The sequence below is a fragment of the Cynocephalus volans genome, chromosome 4 (assembly GCF_027409185.1).
Source record: "Cynocephalus volans isolate mCynVol1 chromosome 4, mCynVol1.pri, whole genome shotgun sequence".
NCBI lineage: Eukaryota > Metazoa > Chordata > Mammalia > Dermoptera > Cynocephalidae > Cynocephalus > Cynocephalus volans.
The window spans coordinates 139,394,202-139,409,762 of NC_084463.1; positions in this window are offsets into that span (position 1 = coordinate 139,394,202).

Below are 15,561 nucleotides of genomic sequence, written 5' to 3' on the forward strand. Positions count from 1 at the left end.
TTTCTGTCCTCAAGAAATGTGCATTTTGTGAGATAAGAGAAAGAACAACTAAGTAAATAAAAATACTTACAGATTATAGTAAAAACTATTAAGAAATAGACTGATGTGATAGGTAACCAGGATGGGGTCTCTCAGGGTTGTTGAATGGTGAAGCAGGTGCACGTTGGACTGGGAATCACTAGATTCCTATCCCAGCTCTGTCATTTCCTGATTATTTTATGTTGGTAAGATCCTGTCCCCCAGTTTCCTCATCTGTCAACAGAAGATAAATATTCTACTTCACAGGCTTGCTGTGAGGATTAAATGAGTTAATAAATATGAGGGTACTTCTAAAAGTTCATGGAAAAACAGAATGGAAAGGGAATATATACTCATGAACTTTTTAGCATACCCTCCTACACAGTGATTGGCACAGTACTTGGCATCTAGAAATAATCAAAATTACTAGCTAAAATTGTGGTAACTATTATAATTATTACTATTCTATGGATAGCTTGGTTAGGGAAGTCCCTTTGAACAAAATTTGGGCATGAGGCCTGGAGAATGTGGAAGAGCAAGGCATGGGAAGAGAATCAGGAGGGATGTTCACAGCATCTCTTAGAATCACCAGCAGTGCACAATTCCTGAAGTGACCTTAATGTGAAAATGCCTTCAATATACTTGAAACTACTTCAGTGTAAACAGTATATTATACAAGTGTACTTCAAAAGGTTGTGGAATAGAATCAAAAGATAATACAAATCTTTCCAAGAACTTTTTGAAGCACCCTTGTATGAATTCCTGCTTAAGCTTTGACTCCAGGAAAGAAGGAGTCAGAGAACCAAAAAAAAAAAAAAAACAAGATGGAATTGTATTGCACCTTCAGAACAGGTGAACAAAAAGAAACCCTTTTGTGCTTGCTCACTATAGCAGGCAAGTTTGTCTCATAAGCATCTTTGTATTTTGAAAAAGCAGGTTAATGACTTTCTTTACTATAACCTGCTACTGATGTGAGCTAACCCTCACCCAGCTCAGGCTTCTTTGTCAATTAACATTTAGCAAAAGAGTCTACGTGCCTATGTGTCATGGAGGACAAACAGCTTAGATCAGTTTGCAATACTTAACATGTCCAAAGAGCAAGCAAGAAACTATTGCCTCCGGAATGTGATAAGAAAGACACTGCTAGAAATGGAAACTGGAGAGGAGGATAGGACTTGCAGCTCCTGATAGCACTGTTGGATCTCATCGCAACGGGATTCCTCTAAAATATAAGCAGAGAGTGCCACTGATCTGTTTAAAGATGATAATAGCCAATGTGCAGAAAATGGATTACAAAGGTAAGGTTGAGTGCAGGAAGGAAAGTTTAGGAACATTAAAGAAGTGCAGGAAAGAGTGAAGAAGACTCCAACCACAGTGATCGAAATGCACATTGAGAAATGTGGATGGATTTTGAAATGTACTTTGGAAGAAATACCAATAGGATTTGCTTGCAGATTAAAAGTGAAAAATATAACAAGGAAAGATTCTTAGGACAGGGACAGCTATTAGGAAATCTTAATGCTGAATGTTGTGAGTAGAGGTGGTTAGGTTTTGAGGGTCGAGAATCACTCTGACCGCTAAGAAGTAAGATACAAAGCTTATTTCACTCTTACTCTAGAAATGGCAGAGGAAGAAATGGTAGCCTTCTGCTGAATTCTCCATGCAGCCATTCAGAAAGCTGCTGATTCCAGTGACAGCTTTCAACAGAGACTACCTGTGGATCAGCACATGCCCTTTGGGGTCATGTGAGATGCCTTGTTCGCACACGGAGACCGCTTTTTCATGAGTAAATGGGAAGATCTAAATGGGAAATTTCAGTGTTTCAGGTATATTTCAAATTCATTGAGACTTGCTGTTTCCTTGTGGAAAATAAATGACCACGAAAAGGGCTTCTATCACTATTAGATATCATAGAGAAGATAATATTCATCCAAAGCTATGCAGCTTCACAATAATCCTCAACTCTGAGTTCAGTGTATGGATATGTACTTACAGTCATTGATTTAATCAGGTAGTCTGCCCATCTGTCAGTCAGCCATTCACTTAATAAACATTTACTATGAATCAGCCATATACTGGGCCAGGTATTGGTGATGAGTCTCTTGTAATGAGTCTCATCTGCCTATACATTTCCTAGATATTTGATCTATTAAACACCAAAAAAAAAAAAAAAAAAAAAAAGAAAGAAAAGAAAAGAAAACATCAAGTGCAATTCAAAACACTGACTTGAGTACACTCTACATTGACTCTGGGAGAATTGCAAAAACTAAGGGCTACGCAAATAATAAAGTCAATTACTTTTATGTTTGATCTGTGAAAACTTTATATCCTTTACCAAATAAAAATTATTCTTTTTAATTTTATGCTTCCAAATTCTAATTGTGGATGTGCTTAAATTTTTTTTAAAAGAATGGGATCTTTCATTATGTAAAAATAATGTTGTGACCTTTATATGTTTTAATGTGTAGGTAACACAGACACTGACTGGGTTCATAGACAGATACTACTCAAACTGTAATCTTTTCACATGCATTTTTCAAGAATTTGGTTTGCACAGGAAGAACTATAATGAGAACATTTACATCCAAACTTGATATTTTACTTTCCATGGCCTGTGTAGCTTTGAAAAGAGACACCTCAACATTCTGTGCCATAGTATTTTTATCTAAAGTGGAGTTAATTCTATGTAGCTACTTTTAACCATTCTTATTTAATATGGGAATTAGGATCTCTGGGTCTAGGAAGTCTTCTAGGCTCTTTTTTGTTTGTTTGTTTGTTTGTTTTTGCCAAAATAAAGAGAGCATGTCATTACTGTTATCTGCAGTAAAAAGTTCAGAAAGCAAGAGCTGAATTGCTCAAAAGAATGTATTTGCATCATTATCAGTTCAATGGTACAGTACAATAAGATCACATGTTGTGATTTATTTTTTCTTATTTGCCTTTAGCTGTCAGAGACAGCTAGATTTGTTGACAAGTAGCATGTATATATCAACCCATATAATCATATTTTCTCTTGTACTTCTCTTAAGGCAGATAATAATTGTGAACCATCAGGATAGCTATTATTGGATCAACATTTAATAATTGAGGTACGGTACATTTCCTGAGGATTTATGAGAAGATTTAGGAGTAGGTCAGAAAAATTAGCAATCCCAGTAGTCCCTAGGTGATATCACTTAGTATTTTTCATCCAGGGAGTAGTAATCTTGAAGAGTATTCTGTCATAACTTAACAACCAAAGAGAAATTATAGCTGTTTGAATGCAGAATATTTTATAGGTTATTTGCTTTTGGAGTGCTCAGAAGACCAGCGGTTTCAATGAAGACAATGCATGAATGTGAAAATGTAACCAGATACTAGCAGCATGTAGGGGAAACCCCAAAACTTTCTGCACTAAATATGGCTTCTTTTTCACTTAGGTATATTAATATATTTTAAAATTTGTATGGTGACACTTTTGTGACTCAAGAAGAACAAACATTACCACAATATAGGTCTAGGGGTCTGCAGGGGCAAAAAGTGACACTTCCGTCGTGAGCCAAAAGGTAAGCTTAGGGAGAGGACAAATGCCACTCTTTGTAAGTGAAGCTGATTCTGTGCTCCATATGCTCTCATTATGTATTCTGCTAATAGCACAAGGGAGTGAAAATAACAGTTAGTTCTGTAAAGAACTGGGAGAAACATTAAGATTTAATTAAACCTTGTTTTACTTGGGCAAGCTAGTCATGTAGTGACGTCACAGAAGAACAGAGCCCAACCCTTTGAAGACTAGCAGCAAAAAAGACATGTAGCTGAAATGCCAGTGCACATGGCTAATGTAAACCAGACGAGGGGAGCAACTGGAACAGAGCTGTGCATGGAACCATATTACCTGAGCCACGCTAGAAGGACATAAGGCTGTTCAGTCTGGAAAAAGCACACAGATTTTGGGGACACTGGGCAGGAATCAGTGTTTCTGGGTTGTTCTAGCAAAGTATGATTAAATTTACTTTGTGTGCCTGCATAACAAAAACCAAAGTTGACAATGACAAGGAAAGCAATATCAGTTCCACATAAAAAATTTCTAGCTATTGAAACTATCCGAGGATGGAATAGACTGCCTTTGAAGGAAGTGAGTTTATTATCATTTGAAGTATTCAAGTATAAGCTGCCCAGCCATTTGGCACTCACTTTCTAACTTGAATAGTATCTTTCTCAGAATTCAACGAGTTGTGACACTTTGGTATTAATGTAATGAAGATGGGCAGTCGAATGATGAATACATATGAATTGCAGTTGCTTATGTGGTAGATTTTGAGGCAGTGTGATGGTTAATTTTATCTGCCAGCTTGACTGGGTTAAGAGATGCTCAGATAGCTGGACATCATTTCTGGATGTGTCTACGATGGTGTTTCTGGAAACGATTAGCATTTGAATCTGTAGACTGTAAAGAAAATCTGCCCTCACCAACATGGGCAGGCATCATCCAATCCATGTTCTATTAGGAATAGAACAGAACGGTAGAAGAAGGTTCAATTCTCTCTCTGTCCTTGAATGAGGATGTCCATCTTTCCTGCCCTCAGACATCAGAGCTCCTGGTTCTTGGATATTCAGTCTCTGGGACTTAGACAAGTGCACCACTTCTCCAATCCCTACCATCCTCTGGATTCAGACTGAATTATTCCGTCGGCTTTTCTGGTTCTCCAGCTTGCGTGTAATATATTGTGGGACTGCCCAGCTTCCATACCTTTCAATTCTATTTCTCCAAACAACCCTGACTAACAACACAGGTGGGATTATCAGTATTGGCCCAAATGTCACAATGTATAAACTAACACTTGAAAAGCAGTTTTTCTGATGGAGCTTTCTCTACATTATGTGTCCTTTAAAAATTAAACATACTCTAGCAGGATATTAGTTTCCTAAGGCTACCATAAAAAAGCATGATAAATAGGGTATCTTAAAGCAACAGAAATATATCCTCTCAAGTTTTGGAGGTCAGAAGACCAAAATCAAGATGTGGCCAGGAGGGCCGAGCCCGTGGAGCACTTGGTAGAGTGCTGCGCTGGCAGCGCGGCGACGCTCCCACCGCGGGTTCGGATCCTATATAGGACTGACCGGTGCACTCACTGGCTGAGTGCCGGTCACGAAAAAACGACAAAAAAAAAAAAAAAAAAAAAGATGTGGCCAGGACACAACCCCTTCAGACTCTACGGGGGAATCCTTCTTTGTCCCTTCTAGCTTTTAGTAGCTCCAGATGTTCCTTGGCTTATGGCACCATTACTCCAGTCTCTATTTCCATCTTCAGATGACCTTCTATTCTCTGTGTTTGTCTTCTCTGTATTTCCAAATTTCTCTGTTCTTTTAAAGACACCAATCACTGGATTTAGGGCTCACCTAAATCCTAATCTCATTTTAACCTGATTACATCTGTGAAGACCCTATTTACAAATGAAATCGCATTCACAGCTACTAGGAATTAACACATCAACATAATATTTGTTGTGAAACACAATTTAACCCACAATGAGCCATATTATATCTTTCGTCATCAACACGTAAGTGTGAATTAAGGTATCTGATTTTTCTTTTTAATGTTTTTCCTTTCCTGGGCCATAAGTGCCAACATCTTGTCCCTTTTACTTTTCAGTCTGACAAGCACATCTAATTCCCTGACTATATCATCTTTTCTCACATGATTTTTCCTGGACTTGGGTGTTCTGCTCTGTCCATCTGACCACTGCCTAGTCATTTTTCAAATTTTAGCTCCATCATTACTTTCTTATACCTCTTAGACAAAACAGAGTCTCCTTTATCCTTTGTTCTTACTATACCATGTACATATATCTCCACTATGCCAATTATCAAACCATATCATTAGCATTTGTTTACATTTCTCACTGTCTATGAAACTGGAGGTTATTTAAAAGCAAAGATCATGGCGGACTGGAGCATGGGGTGATGTAGCAGTAGCAGCAGCAGGAGCAACAGCAGAGGAGGACTGAGGAGACCTGAGAGGGTAGCGGCACAGCAGACCAGGTTCCCTGTTCCACCTGATGAGACTTTGCACCCTTTCCAGCTGGGAGACAAAGTCTTATTAAAAACCTGGAGAGGTGCCCCACTGGAGAGGCCCAAGTCCCACGGAGACCATGCACCCTGTGGTGCCAGCGTACAACCGAGCAGGTAGGCCTTGTGGCCACTGGACCGCATCCCCAGCCCAGCCAAGTGCACGCTGACCAGAGAGGTGCCTCCCCAGAGAGGCCCAAGACCTGAGGGGACTATGATCCTGAGACACCAGTGGGTGACTGAGCAGACACTGAGGCAGCTGTGCCAAATTGGCAGCCCCAGCAGCATACTAGCCAGACAATAGTCTCAAACCAGTGCACTGTGAAATCCCTTGCCACAATGACAAAACATCAAAGGAAAGACACCAGAAATATGAAAAATCAAGAAAGTACACCACCAAAGGGTAATAACTCTCAAGCTCTAGATCCTATATAACAAGAAGCCCTTGAAATGTCTGAAAAGCAATTTCAAGTGATAATCCTAAGGAAACTAAATGAGATACAAGAAAACTCAGCTAGACAACATGATGTAATGAGGAATAGTACACAGGACCTGAAAGAAGAAATGTACAAGGAAATCATTGCCCTGAAAAAGAATGTAGCAGAGCTTGCCGAGCTGAAGAATTTATTCAATGAAATAAAAAACACGATGGAAAGTTTAACAAGCAGGCTTGCAGAAGCAGAAGAAAGAACTTCTGACCTTGAAGATGGGCTGTTTGAAATAACACAAGCAGACAAAAAAAAAAAAAAAAAAAAAAAGAAGAAGAAGAAGAAAGAATTAAAAACATTGAAGAAAATCTAAGAGAGATATTACACAACCTTAAGCACTCAAATATCTGAGTCATGGGTATTCCAGAAGGGGAGGAAAAAGGAGATTGCATTGAAAACATATTCAACAAAATAGTGGCAGAAAAATTCCCAGGTATAGGAAAAGACACAGATCTTCAGATTCAGGAAGCTCAAAGATCCCTGACTGTATTCAACCCAAAAAGGTCCTCTCCAAGGCATGTTATAGTCAAATTGGCAAAACTCAAGGACGAAGAGAGAATCTTAAAAGCTGCAAGAGAGAAGCATTAAATCACCTCTAAGGGAGCCACAATCAGACTAACATCAGACTTTTCATCACAAACCCTCAAAGCCAGGAAGGAATAGGATGATATATTCAAAATACTAAAAGACAGAAATTGTCTCCCAAGAATACTCTATCCTGCAAGGCTTTCTTTCTGAAATGAAGGGAAAATAGTATATTTCTCAGACAAACAAAAACTGTGGGAGTTCACTACCACATGACCACCCTTAGAAGAAATTCTCAACAGAGTAATGAGTTTGGTACCTGAAAAATAACTACCAGGGCCATAAAAACTCAAGAAAAATCAAAACCCACTGGCAAAATAAAAATGCCAACAATGAAGAGAAAAAAAAAATGTTTATCTACAACCCAAGAAACCAACAAGTACAGTAAACAAACAGTAAATCAGAAAGAAACAAGACACTTAAGACATCCAAACAAAAATCAATTAAATGCTAGAAGTAAATCAACACTTTTCAATAACAACTCAATGTAAAAGGATTAAATTCCCCAATTAAAAGACACAGACTGACTGACTGGATTAAAAAGGTGGACCCAACTATATGTTGCCTTCAAGAGACCTACCTCACCTATGATGACTCACATAGACTAAGAGTGAAAGGATGGAAAAAGATTTACCATGCAAACAGAAATGAAAAATGAGCTGGAGTAGCTATTCTTATATCTGAAAAAATAGACTTTAAGCCAAAAGCCATAAAAAGAGATAATGAGAGCCACTACATAATGATAAAAGGATTCATCCATCAAGAAGACATAACAATCATAAGTATATACGCACCCATTGTCAGAACAGCCAGATTTATAAAGAAAATTCTATTAGACCTAAAAAAGGAAATACATACTCATATCATAATAGCAGGGGACCTGAATCCTCCACTATCAATATTGGACAGATCATCTAGGCAAAGAATCAATAAAGAAACACAAGATCTAAACAACACTCTAGACCAATTAGACTTGGAAGATATCTACAAAAAATTACATCCAACAACCTCATAATATTCATTATTCTCATCAGCACATGAATGTTCTTCAGGATAGGTCACATGTTAGGTCACAAATCAAGTCTCAATGAATTCAAAAAAATTGGAATTATCCCATGTACTTTTTCAGACCACAATGGATTAAAATTAGAAATCAATAACAAATGAAATTCTGGAAACTATACAAACACATGGAAATTAAACAGCATTCTACTTAATGACATATGGGTCCAAGAAGAAATCAAACAGGAAATCAAAAAATTTATTGAAACTAATGAAAATAATGATACATCATACCAAAACCTGTGAGATACTGCAAAAGCAGTACTAAGGGGGAAATTTATCACATTAAATGCTTACTTCAGAAGAATGGAAAGATGGCAAGTGAACAGCCTAATACTTCATCTTAAAGAACTAGAAAAACAAGAAGAATCCAAACCCAAAGTTAGCAGATGGAAAGAAATCATTAAGATCAGAGCAGAAATTAATGAAATTAAAACCACCAAAATGACAAAAAAGATCAATGAATCAAATGTTAGTTTATTGAAAAGATAAATAAAATTGACAAACCGTTAGCATGGCTAACTACAAAAAGAAGAGAGAAGACCCAAATAAAAAATATTAGGAATGAAAAAGGTAATATTACAACTGATACCTCTGAAATACACGGAATCATTAGACTACTGTAAACAACTATATATGCCCCAAAATTTGAAAATCTGAAGGAAATGGATAAATTTCTGGACACACACAAACTACCAAAACTGAGCCAAGAAGATGTAGAAAATCTGAACAGACCAATAACAATAAAGGAGATTGAAGCTGTTATCAGAATGCTCCCAACAAAGAAAAGCCCAGAACCATATGGATTCACAGCAGAATTCTACCAGTCAAAGAAGAATTGACACCAATTCTCTACAAACTGTTCCAAAAGATTGAAACAGAGGCAATTCTCTCAAACTCATTCTATGAAGCAAACATCATCCTGATACCAAAACCAGGTAAAAATACAACTAAAAATGAAAACTACAGGCCGATATCCTTGATGAATATAGATGCAAAAATCCTCACTAAAATACTAGCTAACAGAATACAGCAACACATACATAAAATTATTCACCACGATCAAGTGGGATTCATCCCAGGGATGCAAGTTTGGTTCAACACATGCAAATCAATAAATGTGATACACCATATCAATAAAATCAAACAGAAGGACCATATGATCATCTCTACAGACACTGAAAAAGTGTTCTAAAAATTCAACACTTGTTCATGATAAAGACTTTCTACAATTTAGGTATAGACAGAAAGTATCTCAACATAATTAAAGGCATATATGATAAGCCCACTGCCAATATCATCCTGGATGGGGAAGAGCTGAAAGCTGTTCACTTAAGAAAAGGAACTAGACAAGGATGCCCACTCTTACCACTCTTATTCAATATAGTATTGGAAGAACTAGCCAGAGCAATCAGAGAAGAGAAGGAAATAAAGGGCATGCAGATTGGAAAAGATGAAGTCAAACTGTCCCTGTTTGCAGATGACATGGTCCTATATATCGAACAGCCTAAAGCCTCAAAAAAAATTTGGAGCTGATAAATGACTTCAGCAAAGTTGCAGGATACAAAATTAACACACAAAAATTGGTAGCATTTTTATACTCCACCAGTGTACATGCAGAAAAAGAAATCAAGAAAGCTAACCCATTTACAATAGCCACCCCCAAAAATAAAATACTTAGAAATACAGTTAACCAAGGATGTGAAAAATCTCAATAATGAGAACTACAAACCACTGCTTAGAGAAATTAAAGAGGACACAAGAAGTTGGAGAGATATACCATGCTCTTGGATTGGAAGAATAAACATTGTGAAAATGTCCATACTACCCAAAGTGATATACAAACTCAATGCAATCCCCACTAAAATTCCAATGACATTTTTTCAGAAATGGAAAAAAACTATCCAGACATTTATATGGAATAACAAAAGACCATGCATAGCCAAAGCAATTCTGAGCAAAAAAATAAAGCTGGAGGCAAAACACTATCTGACTTTAAACTATATTACAAAGCTGTAATAACCCAAATAGCATGGTACTGGCATAAAAACAGACACATAGATCAATGGAATAGAATAGAGAATCCAGAAGTCAACCCACACGCCTATAGCCATCTGAACTTTGACAAAGTCACCAAGCTTATATACTGGGGAAGAGACTGCCTCTTTAGCAATTGGTGCTGGGATAACTGGATATCTATATGCAGAAGAATGAAATCAGACCCATACCTCTCACCATATACTAAAATCATGTCAAAATGGATTAAAGAATTCAATATACACCCTGAAACAATAAAACTTCTTAAAGAAAACATAGGAGAAACACTTCAGGAAGTAGGACAGGGCACAGACTTCATGCATACGACCCCAAAAGCATGGGCAACCAAAGGAAATATAAACAAAGGGGATTACATCAAACTAAAAAGTTTCTGCACAGCAAAAGAAACAATTAACAGTTAAAAGACAACCAATAGAGTAGGAGAAAATATTTGCAAAATATACATCTGACAAAAGATTAATATCCAGAATATACAAGTTACTCAAACAACTTTACAACAAAAAAAGTAACCCAATTGAAAAATGTGCAAAAGAGCTAAATAGGCATTTCTCAAAGGAAGATATATGAATGGCCAACAGACATATGAAAAAATGCTCAACATCACTCAGCATTCAGGAAATGCAAATCAAAACCACACTGAGATACCATCTCACCCCAGTTAGGATGGCTAATATCCAAAAGACTGTGAATGATAAATGCTGGCCAGCTTATGGAGAAAAAGGAGCTCTCAGACATTGTTGGAGGGACTGAAAAATAGTGCGGCTTCTATAGAAAATGGTATGGAGGTTCCTCAAACAATTGCAGATAGGTCTACCATATGACCCAGCTCTCCCACTGCTGGGAATATATCCAGAGGAATGGAAATCATCAAGTCGAAGGTATACTTGTTCTCCAATGCTCATTGCAGCACTCTTTATAATAGCTAAGAGTTGGAACCAGCCCAGATGTCCATCATCAGATGAGTGGATATGGAAAATGTGGTATATCTACACAATGGAATACTACTCTGCTATAAAAAAGAATGAAATACTGCCATTTGCAACAGCATGGATGGACCTAGAGAGAATTATATTAAGTGAAATGGGTCAGGCAGAGAAAAAGAAATATCACATGTTCTCACTTATTTGTGGGAGCTAAAAATAAATTAACAAATACACAAATAACCTGGGGGGGGGGAAGAAGACATACTAATTATAATTCCTTGAAGTTGATAAGACAAGCGAACAGATATGATGTTTTTGGGAGGGAGAGGGGAGAGGGAGGAGGGAGGGAGGTTTCAGTAAAGGGCCACAATAATCAACCACATTGTATACTGACAAAATAAAATAAAATTTAAATAAAACTAAAAAATAAATAAAAATATAAAAATATAAAAGGAGATATCATGTTTATCATACATAAGTATTTATTGAATAAATCATGGACTAATGGATGACTGAATCGATAGGTGGACTGATGACCCATGCTAGTGTTTAAAAAAATCTGAATGTCTGAGGAGCGCTGGACAGTAAAATGAAAATAGTTGTAGCCAGAAGAATGCAGAAATATTTCACCTTTCAAACAATATATTTGTGACCTCCTCCTTTTGCTGTAACAAAACAGTATATAAGGCAATTCTTACTTCCTAAGCTCATTTGTTTTTAGTAGGTAAATAGAATTATTCTGATGAATCATCATTATATACCCACTCATATTATTTAATTATAATACACACATAAATATATGTATATGTAATTATAAAATAAACCAAGAAAAATAAACTTTATTAGCTGATGTAATTACTGGAGTCCTTGGTGCTCAAGATGGAGAAATCTAACTTGGTATTTGTGCTCTCTGTGTTTTAGTGTGTACAGAGAGAATGCCACTGGAGAACCTTTTCCATTTTGTATTAGGGAGCACCTATCATGCTTTTAAAGGTCTTTGGTAAGACTGTTACGTGATTTCTAAATATTAAGTCTACGGCTATTGGGAACATTTGCTTATTACCAAGGACACAGTTGAAACATTTTAGTGAAACTTTTAATAATGACTTCAGAAGACATGGACAAGAACAGCATGCCTCTGTGTACTATTATCCAGGAGGACAGTAGGCTACAGTTTAGGAAAATAAGTTGAGGACATCATAAAACATTTTAAGAGCAGTTTATATCAGTGCTTCACAGTACTACACCACCAAGTGTGAGTAGGGGAGGAAGGTAATTACATTTTATTTTGCTATCTACGTGCTATCTCATTGGGAGTGTGCACTCATAATTGTTTTGTGGTTACTTGCAAGAATCCAGCAATTATAAGCACATTAACCAACAGAGTATTAAGCAGAATGCTGAAGTCACTAGATAAATACATATGTGCTTACATATGTATGTACATATGCATAAATATACATAAATAAGCAAGCTATCCAGCCACTCAGAAGAGAGTGATGTATGATAACAAACAACTGGCAATACCTACCTCAAATATTTACTTTATTTTTTTCCCTCCCTTCCTTCCTTCCTTCCTTTCTTCCTTCCCTCTTTAACTCTGTGCTCACTCATCAGCAGATGGCTCCTTTTCTTAATGGGTAATTTACATCTTGGCCAATGACAGGTTCATGGAATTACTAGTGAAAGTATTTTTCCTTGCCCCCCAGTTTTGAATGAATTGGATCTCCTTTTAAACCCAGAACTTTCAAAAGACTCAATATTAGTGGCATATATTTCAACAGCCCAAAGTCCTTCTACAATCCAAACAACAAAACCAAAACAGCAACAAAATCACACCGGATAACAGTAATCTGGCCACTGGAAATCAATTGAAATCACTGAAATCATTGGCCTGGTCATTATCAATACTCAATGGGAAATCTTAATCAGTTAGTTAACCAGTACCTGGTTGATCTATGAAACCCCATGTGTTCATAACTTTTAAAATCACAAGGGAACTATAGATTTTTCACTTATAAATAACATTTGATATTATTTTTTAAATATACAAACAAAAAATCCAGGACCTTTCTAAATTAAAAAGTTTTATACATTGTAGTGTCTCATAATTGCCCTGTTTCCTGTGTTACACTCTTTTAGGTTCAGAAACCATTACCGTGTGTGCAGAAGCTAGGGTGTGACTTGTGTCTGTGCTAGGAGAAGGTGTAAGTTACACATATTTTTATTATATCAAGAAAGAGGTGGGTTTCTGGGGATGGCATTTAAAGGCATGTCACTAAAATAGATTTTTGAGTTAGAATTTAGGCTTAACATTTCTCCTTCGGTCTGTAAATCCTACACATAAGTCCTGTCTTATTGAGATGAAAGACAGAAGGTGAACTTTCTTATTAAAGGGTTTCTCAAGCACCATTCTAAATGAAATAGCCAAAACAATAGAAAATAAAGAATAAGTCTTTTAATAAAAGTGGAATGGATTCTAATTGTATTTACTTTGCTACGTCATGAAAAATATATTATACGACCAGAACAGAAAAGCAGAAAATCTTAGAATTATAGTTAGGATAATTACTGGATATGCCTAATTCAGATGTCCATCCAGAGAAGGACTTCTTTTCAATGATACTGTCTTGCTTCTGATTGTATACCCACCGCAAAAATTCACTTTTTATGAAGCTGCCCATCTCAAAGAGAATGAATTTGTCTAACCTTTTGAAATTTCTTATTTATGTGGTTACTTATTCAATACATATCTAGGGTAGCACCGTGTAAAGTGAATGTGAGTTCTGCATCCAGACAAACTGGATTCCAATCTCTACTCCAACTTTTATTAGCTCTATGACGTCAGGAGTGTTTTTCATCTCTTCACTCCATTAACTTTATATGTAAAATGTGAACACTAATAGCACCTACTGCATGGTCTTGATTTGTAGAGTGCTCTTTGTCAAGCACAGAGATCATTCCTGATACACATTAAACATTATACAAACATCGGGTTTTTATATTTATTTTTTTAATTTGAGAGTGTGCGTGTGTGTATATATATACAATCACACATATGTGTATATATGGTTGTATATATACACATATGTGTGATTGTATATATGTATGTGTATGTGTATATACGTATTTTAGTAGAACACTATGTGCCAGGTATTGTCCTAGGTGATGGGAATAAATGGCAGTCAAAACAAAATCCCTGCCCTTATGAAATTTACCTTTTAACTTGAATGACTATGACAACACCTAGGTAGCTATTCACCAAACGTCTCACCTTCTTTTTGACAGAGAGCTGAACTGCATATCCAAGTCTTCTCCACAGGGATGTATGTCCGCAGGACTGAGTTCTGGCCAAAGGATTGTGGAAGGAAGACTGATATATGCTATTTTCAGGCCTGGCTCATAAATATTTCCCACATGCCGTCCACTCTCTTCCCTCGCCCACTGACTATATGAAGATGCCAAGACCAGCTTGGAAGCCACAGACTAAAGCTGTTGGTCTTGGTTCCTGAGTGACTATATGGGGCAGACCCCCACCCTCATCTCCCTGCTGCCATCAACAGAAGGAGCGCATACCGATAGGAAAACTATCCTCTCATATCATGCTGCTAAAATTTCTAGGCTTATCTCTTACAGCATTTAGCATTACTTCCATCAATATGAAGAGAGGAAGTAAACAAATGAGTAACTAGTGCTAAGTGCTCGGCAGAAAAGTGAAGCAGGACAAGGGAGGAGAGAGTGCAAGAGCCAGGTCAAGGACATCCTCCCTGAGAAGGGGACATCTGAAGGGAGACTTGAGTAAAACAAGGTAGAAAACACGTGTACAGCCAGTCAAAGAGCACTTTAGGCAAAGGGAATCCCAGCAGCAAAGACCCTGATGTGGAAGTGTGCATGGAATTTGTAAAACTTCATAAGAAAACTGGCGTGGGCTGGAGTTGAGTAGGAAATGAGCTCAAAGGCAATCAGAGGACAGACCAGGGAGCTTCACAAAAAAAGGTAATGACTGTGGATTTTACTGGAATATTCTCAGTAAGGAAATGACACAATGTTAGTTTAAATTTTAAAATAATCACTCTAGCTCTTATACAGAAGATGGGCTAGGGGATGAATGGAAGTTGAAATATCATTTATAAAGCTATTAAAGTAGACTTGAAAAAAACAAAAATGGTAGCCCAGGCCTTCTCATGGCAATGTTTTTGCTCCCTTGATCTTTGGTCCATTTATCATATCCAAAAGTTCATAGATTATTCACCATCCTATTTATGCCTCTCCCAGAAGCACTTGAGTTTGACACCATCGTTCTTAAATTCAACCAGATTTAGACATCGTTCTCTAGATACTCTGTCCATCACTCTTACCTTCCTAAAGCTGGGCATTGCGCT